Source organism: Papaver somniferum, chromosome 4 (genome assembly GCF_003573695.1).
Source record: "Papaver somniferum cultivar HN1 chromosome 4, ASM357369v1, whole genome shotgun sequence".
NCBI classification, from domain to species: domain Eukaryota; kingdom Viridiplantae; phylum Streptophyta; class Magnoliopsida; order Ranunculales; family Papaveraceae; genus Papaver; species Papaver somniferum.
In genome coordinates this window covers 51,521,622-51,530,415 of record NC_039361.1, presented here as the reverse complement: position 1 = coordinate 51,530,415, position 8,794 = coordinate 51,521,622, and the positions used below count along the sequence as shown (strand labels likewise).

At 37.6% G+C, this 8,794-nt stretch overlaps 1 long non-coding RNA gene across 1 annotated transcript; it reads right to left on the bottom strand.

Annotated features, from left to right (window-relative positions):
- Nucleotides 1–458: 458 nt before the first annotated feature.
- Nucleotides 459–3,884, bottom strand: LOC113275468. The gene is made up of 3 exons (XR_003323601.1): nucleotides 1,995–3,884; nucleotides 1,200–1,284; nucleotides 459–499 (listed from the first exon to the last, which is right to left on the bottom strand). It is a non-coding gene; the product is annotated as an uncharacterized LOC113275468 (long non-coding RNA).
- Between the last annotated feature and the right edge of the window lie 4,910 nt (nucleotides 3,885–8,794).

Below are 8,794 nucleotides of genomic sequence, written 5' to 3'. Positions count from 1 at the left end.
ACTCGTCAAACATCGAGATGCAGTCAATGGAGGATATAATCATCAACATACTTAAAGGTGGTGATGGCTTACTACAGACACCTACTGGATCTGACTCGCGAAACAAGTCAGAAGATGGTAGCAATGGAGGAGGTAACCGTCAAATCTTAAATCAAATTACTAATCCTCATAAGCCTATAGTCGAATTTCTTAGGTTTGATGGTAATTGTAGCGCCCCCTAAGCTAGCAGCTGACTAATCTAAGAGATTAACTAAATAAAGAGGCATTACGAATCTAATTCAAATACTTAAACATTCAATTAAGAAATCTGCTACAAAACTTATCCCAAAACTAACCCCGGTCAGAATATATATACATGAACTTCTCTCAAATGATACATATACAATAGTCAATTGGTTTACGGATACAATAAACAACATAATAACATAGCAGAAGTTAACTAATTAACGGAGTCAACACTTGTGGCTTTCGCTGCGCAACTCTGCTCTGTCTCTGAAAACTGAAAGTGAGTATAATTAACATTTAACTTCTAAGTAATCATAAGCAAGATTAAGAAAAACAATAATGTTTTCCCAGACATTAAATAGTGACCAAGTCACTGAGATACACAAACACGAATATGGACAAGCTCTTTCTTCAAACAATTTATATTATGGTTGTGCAATTCCGAACTCGCAAATCCACACCTAATCGTAAATTGGATGTCGACATTTCCGAACTCGCAAACTGTCGACCGATATAAGCATAAAAGTTGAATTCATGTAGATATAAATGCGAAAGAGCATATCCTCACAGAAGTAAACAAACATGTATATGGACAAACTCCTTCTTCAAACAATGTATACTATGATTGTGCAATTCCGAACTCGCAAATCCACACCTAATCGTAAATATGGATGTCGACAATTCCGAACTCGCAAACTGTCGACCAATATATCATAAAAGCTCTAGGTATAAATGTTAAGGAGTGTATCCTATATACCACACGTGGAAATTCTTATTTCCCATAACAATTCATATGACAAACAACATTACAAGTCCTTTCCAAACCATGGAAAGATTCAAAGAATCAACAGAAATATAGTAATGCAATTTAAACAAAACATGGAATGCATAGACAGACAATGCATGAGTTTGTTAAGCATAAACTTTTGTAAAAGAAACAACAATGGTTACAAAAGAGTCAAATGTATTCCCACCTTTTTTGATGACAAGCCACGCCTATCTCGAGATCCACGATCCACTGGTTCACTCTTCGAATCGACCGTTGTTAATAACGACTAACTGTTAATCATACAAGAAATCTAAGAATCTAACCAAAATGGCTCACACAAGAATCATAGAAATATATCTAATGGTTCTAAGCCCATTTATGGTTCTACATATCTTCATTATCCATCTCTTGCATAAATAAAGGCTTTATAATTCAATTAGGTTGTTTCTCTAGTCCACTAGATAAGTCTTGTGAATATCTACAACTTTGTCGAAGAAACCAAAGGCTAATTCGGACCATAAGAGGTCCAAATCGTCGAACTAGTAAAGCTAACCCTAAGCCCAAATTCACTAAATTCGGCCCAATAATCTAAAGCCCAATCCAACAGTGTCAACAAACAGTCAATGACAGTCAAAGGTTCAATTAACGGTAAACGTCCAGTCAAGGTCAAGTCCCGGTCCAATGGTTAAGTCTAAATCGGTCAACTGAGTCAACTCGGGTCAAGACAAGTAACTCAATGGGTCAATACGATTCAACTCAGTCAGATGGACTAAGTCAGCTAGAGTCAGATCCTGACTAGGCTGAATGGCACAAGGCCACAACTCTTGTACATATGCCATAGCCATTGCTCAGGCCAAAGAAAGCTAATGCACAATCATTGTGCAACACCAAAACTCTTAACTCTACAACTCTAACTCAAGTTCCAATTTAAAACTGATAATACATCAGTTGAATCATTCAAATAAACTTCAAATCGAATTACAAAGGTAATACAGCCTACCTGCAGTTGCAGCTTTAAGCTTTTACTGAACTCACAACTATAATCCTACACTACTCATACCAACATCCATTTCAGCATTCACAGCACAATATCTTCCATCTCAACACACAAACAACCATCATCTCAACCCATCGACAGTGACTCAATTCCATCTACAACTCATCTCGCTTCATCTGCACCAATAACACCACCAGATTCCCTAAAACCACTTCTCTGCAATTCTAGATATAATATAACTAAGTTACAACTACAACTTCAGTTTCATTACTTCAAATCTCAATTCAAAAGTAACTTCATTTGCAACCATTTTGTCCATCTAGCCTAAACCTAACCTCAGCTCCCTCATCATTTTCATTTCAACTACACCATAACCTTAAGACTCCATCTGCACTTCAGTTGAGATCATAACCATCCATTAACCACAGTTCCAGTTCCAGCAACCCCTACACCTGAGCTTACCAGCACTAACAGTTCATTTCCCTTGTAAATCACTTACGAAAACTAACATCCACAACAACTCAACCTTCACCTGTATATTACAGCACCAACACAGCTAAACTTAACTCAATCACCACATATCTCAGTTCCAGTAAACAACTATAACTCACTCTTGAGTCTTGCCAAACAACCAATTACCCCATAGCTGCAAGGAACATTCACGTATCTAATTCACTTCACCAGTTCCATTAGTTATAACTGCATCCCTACAACTTCAGACACAACCAAGGAACATTCACGTCCTGCAACAATCATTACACCCCTGCAAGCATACATACATAAACTACCACCACCTCTTGATAGTATCTGCAACTCTGTAACTTAATCTAGTATTTTCATTTCAGTTCCTGTCACCATTACCATTCGACAAACATCACCACGATAACCTGAAACACCAGTTCAATTTACACTCATTTATCCTACCTACACTTTTATCCAGACAATACATTCATAAACACCAATACCACTTCAGCTCATTCATACTTCACCAAATTCATTAACTGCAATTCAAGATATAAGCCTAACCCTGAATTACAGAAGCAGTCTACACATTCATCTAACTGTGACCCTCATCAGATTATCCTTGCACCAGCCCAACACATACCAATTTACATTCACTACCAGTGATTCATAACTTCACATTTCACAGTAAACTCATCTGAATCAAATATTTAAGAACATCAACTCCCTGAGTCTTTTTTATATCAACAATACTTTGTTAATCAATTATAAATTAAACTACAACCACATCTTCAACCTAAATCATCTAAAACTCATATTCATTCATAATCACCCAATCTCAATAATTAAAGCCATCCAAATTAAAATACTAGAACTAAATCAATTTAAAGACTTACCCAAGTATCAGCATCCACTGAATTGCTTTTCCCCCAATCCAATTCTACTGAAACCCTAAAACCACTTTGGGGAAGAACACATGAACCCTAATTCTTCAATTTCTCCTATCGAATTCCCAAATAACACAACAAACTTCTTCTTCATGATCTGTTCCTAAAACCCATCCTTAATTTCCTGTTATTTCATTCAATCAAATCATCATCTTCAACTCACAGAACCCTAACTTTGATTCAACCATCGAAACCACTCAATAACAGCAATTAACAACAACCCTCTTCCTATTTATCTATCAGAAACACGATTTACATCTCAATTCCACTCAAACCCTAACTTCAAGAATCACATCTTCAATTGACAGTAAAAACTCTACCATCTTCATCCCGTGCTCAAACAAACATAACATCATCACCAACGACCAACTCGCCATGTTTTCCATTAAGTTTCTCTTATATTTCACAAACTCTTCTCACAGAACACGAGCAGAGAAGAACAGGAGGCAGAGAGGAAGAAAGAAGAAGTGAAAAGAAGAATGAAGAGAAAAGAAAAGAGAGAGAGTTTATCCTCTCGATCCCATCTATGATATAAGATCTAGGATAATGCTATTGCAGCCACTCTCATCGCTAAGGGAACTCCAGGTCTGAATATTTGTGAAAAGACTATTTTGCCCTTCAACCAATCTGATGATTACCTCTTCGTCTGGTATCTGATTGACACGTTCGAGTAGTCCATTCCACGCAACTTTTCGAGACATATCTAACAATACTAGTTTCGTATCTAAATCGTTGTTAGATTAATTTCTATTATTTAACGTTCTTGTGATGTTTTTTCAAAGTTGTTGTATTAGTATGATTCGTTCAAGACTTGTGAAAGCGGATTTTTGGATTTTTTTTTTAATAAATAAAAATAACGAACTAAATTAAAAAGATGTTGTGAAAACTACGGAGAGAATAGGACTAGGATTCCACCATTGGTTGATATTAGTGATTTAATAAAATAATAATTATGCAACTCAACATTCAGATTGATTCTAATAGTATTGCCTAGACATGTAGATTTCCAAAAGAATAGATGTTAATCCAAGCATAGAATATCAAAACCCTAAAGCAAGCATATTCTATCAAGAGAAAATACACCCTACTAATCAAAATCATATAAACAATTTTTAGTTCAATGCAAAAATCATAATAGAATTGTTATAATTAATTAATAAAAATATATCACTTTTACCGAAACAACGGCTTCCTCCATAGCCCCAAGGATTGGGTTTAGCTCCGTATATTGGAAACACACTCAGAATAATTTTTCATTGCTCAAAAGTGTTTACAAGTGATGAAATGGGAGAAAATAATGATTAAACCGGGTTTGCTCTAAACGATCCCAAAACTCTCCATCCCCTAACTGATACCCAAGACACTCTTATTTATACTGTGAAGTCAATCTTAGGTCGACAATCATCTCAATTACTCCAAAAGATCTTTGCAGTTAATGAAAGTATTTCACGGGAATATTTTCTCTCCATTTTCACACGTCTTCTGAGTTGTACGGTATACCCAAATCTTCTCATTTAATTGAGACAAATAATGAAGAGAATATATTCAATTAATTCCGTGAATAATTCCTTCCTTGTTTTCGAAAATATCCAAAAGTATACGATTTCCTTCCATTCAAGACACGTACAAAATCTTACTATCATGGTAAGAAGATAATCATGTCTTAAAGACACAAATATCCCCATAATATCATGACCGGAATCTCACACAGTTGAGATTTCTTTTCCCGCCAAATATCTTTCCCATGAAGAAGAAGATGGGTGCCTCCTATCCGGTCCTGGGGTGCGAATAGCAGATGCCATGAGGGGTGTCTCTGATCAGCTGCTTGGGTGCAAATATCCTTTGGGTACCCCTTATCATTTGGGGCCCCTTATCCACAAGTGAGAGTCTGAATAACACGTTCCTTCCGGTGCTTTAGACGACTTTTCGAGCCGATTTTTCCAAGAATGTTTATTTCCAAAAATACCTAAAAACACATAAAATACCATAATAAGTACAAAAAATCGAGTACCAACAATACATGAAATTAAGGACAACGTAGACACAAAAATGTGTCTATCAAATACCCCCAAACTTATTATTTGCTAGTCCTCGAGCAAATCTAGAAAATAAAAATGACTACACTTAGCACGTGCAGCAAGCCGTTAAACCGCTAGGTGGCCCTAGTGGCGGAGTGTTGTCTCCGGAGGGTTTACCAGAGGTGTACAAAACCTTTACTCCACCCAGACCCTATCTACGCAGAACCTTGGAAGGCACTAAAGAATCTCCTTGGTTGGCATACAATCATTGACTATAGGAGGAAGTACCCTGATGCGAAATTCCAATTGTTACACGAGTTTGCACTCAGCATACTAAAATTCATATATAAGTGACAGAGCTCTACTCAGATAGTTTCTGTACATCATAACCGGAGTCAACCAATCACATGGAAAGATTAAGAAGATGGATAAAGAGATGGTTAAAAGTGAACGGTGTTTCCCATATCTGTCTGAAGGCCTCTGCCAAGGTGAACCTATCCTAATGGACTGAGATACCGGTCTGACTAATATCAACACATCTGGCATATACAAGGGGACCAGTGGTCGATAAACCTAACTCTAGGTCAACACAACTGGCATATACAAGGGCACCAGTGGTCGACTTTATTGAATTTATTCCGGTTGGTCTAATGGTCTGGTCTTTTTTTTTTTTTTTTTTTTTTTTTGGTATCTCAATCACTCTATTCCACCCTAGCAAAGGTAACAACTTGAATCGTGTGCCCCACCAAATCACTTAAAAAATAAAAACAGAAGGATTAGGATTCAACGAGATATGGCGAAACTACCATGTTTTTTTTAATTCTAACACCTGAGCTCTGTGCTTTTATGAATAGACTCTTTAGATGTTTCCATCTAATCAGATTGGTTCCTCAACTCCTACAACCAAGATGTTCCCATCCACTTAGATTGGTTAGTGCCAACCTTAATAAGCATAAATTTCTAGGCTCTGGAGTTTATTTGTTGCAGCTAAGAGCTAACAAAAAGTTTCTTCCCACCCCCAAACTTAAATCTAACATTGTCCTCAATGTTCTAAAGATGAAATTAAAAGCATGAACAATAAGAAACTGTTACCACTTGATGGATGGAAAAAAAATAAGGAAGGATATTACCGTAAGCATACCTCCCAGGAAATGCTAAATTTAAAGTCTTTAGCTAGACATCAAATACCTCAAAAAGGATTGTCACCTTCCAAAGTCATATATCAATCGAAACAATTGTGGGTCCATAAGACCAAATAGAGCTGACACCAGTATGAGACAACTGCACTGATTCAGAAAAATGAAAAGAAGGAGCACGTCCTCATCTAAGGTTTCTGTCAAGACAACTGGGTTTATCTGCCGCGTAATTGAACTTCATATGTGTGTCTCGATAAATAGATTCATCCGAAAAACGGGTCTCTAATACCTGGGTTACCTCCTGGACAGTATCAGGAGGATCGGGTTGCGGAGTCTGAAAAGACTCAAGTAATATCTCAGATGTACAAGGCTCGAGTCCCAAGTTAGGGACTCTAATTAGGGATACGATACAATCACAAGAACCATCACTACCCCCGAACTTAGGGTTCACAGACAAACCTCTAACTATTTCTTGAATTTCCGGATCTTCAGAGTCCTTAAAATACTCAAGAGATTCTTCTAGTTCTCTACCCCCAAACTTAGGGTCATCATTATTCTCAGAAAAACCTAAAACTATTGCCTGAATTTCTGGGTCCATAGAATCTTTAAAATACTCAAGAGCTTCTTCTAAAGATTGATCACATATCTGATCTAAGAGAATGGTTTCCTCAAAATCATCTAAAGAATCTACCAGTAAAGTGTCAAGCCAATTATCCTGAACCAAATGAACTAAAGTGCTAATCATATTCACTTCTTCTAAATCATCATCGTTCTCAGAAGGTTGTCTAGTAACATTAAAGACATTTAGTTCAGTGGTCATATTACCAAAGGATATGTTCATAAGCCCAGTCCTACAGTTGATGACAGCGTTAGCTGTGGCTAAAAATGGGCGACCTAAAATCACTGGGATTTGACGACTTGGGTCCTGAACAGGCTGGGTGTCTAGAACAACGAAATCCACAGGATAAATAAACTTATCAACCTCAATCAGAACATCCTCTATGACACCACGAGGGACTTTGACAGACCTATCAGCTAATTGTAGTGTCATTTTAGTCGGTTTCAACTTACCAAGACCTAGCTGGGTGTATACATGATACGGGAGTAAGTTAACACTAGCTCCTAAGTCAAGTAAAGCTTTATCGACCATGTGATACCAATCGCACAACATATGGTGGGGCATCCAGGATCCTTATACTTAGGGGGTGTTTGGTTCAGAAGAATGGAACTTACCTGACCAGCTAAAAAAGCTTTCTTATGGACATTAAGCTTACGCTTTCGTGTACAAAGATCTTTAAGGAACTTGGCATAAGCAGGCATCTGCCTAATTGCTTCTAATAGCGGAATGTTGATGTTCACCTGCTTAAATGTTTCCATTATCTCGTTGAAAGTCGACTCCTTCTTTGTTGGGGCTAACAAATGTGGATATGGGGCTCTAGGCACAAAGGTAGACCTATCAGGAATTTCTTGGGAATCCTTAGAGACTGTTTCAGTTTCCTCGTCTACGGGCTCCTCTTGGGAAGTAGAAGGTGGAACTACAGTATGTCCACTAGGCATGGCTACCTTATTGTCTACCGTTTTACCACTCCTAAGGGTTGTTATCGAGTTCACATGGTTTGATGATTTCTCACCAGCTAAAGATATTTGATGGACTCCCCTAGGGTTGGGTTGTGGTTGACTAGGAAACTTTCCTTTTTCTCTCAATGTCTCATTTATCTGACTAACCTGGGTTTTCAACTCGGAAATAGCCTGAGAGTTAGCCTGACCTATTCTTTTTTTTTTTAAACCTTGAGCAACAGATTGCTGAAACTGCACAGTGTTACGAGTTAACAAAGCAAGAGACTCTTCTAAACTCATAATCTTCTTATCCGAAGGGTTCTGAAACTGTGCCGGAGCTGAAGGATTCTTAGTATAGCCAAAACCTGGGGGAACCTGAGCATTACTAGACTGACATTCTGGCCCTTGGACCAAGAAAGGTTTGGATGGTTTCTCCAGCCAGGGTTATAGGTTTCTGAATATGGGTCAAACTTCTGTTGGTTATCAAACCTAGTGTTGTTATAAAGAGCATTGGCTTGCTCTTCAACAGCATGGCCTTCCCAAAAAGGCTCATTTCTTCCACTACTACCACTAGAATGACCTAATTCTAAGGCTTCTAACCTTTTGGCTATAGCTGCTATTTTGGCATCTGACTCATAAGATCCTTCTACCCTATTAACATTTCCTCTACTTAGAAGAATTGT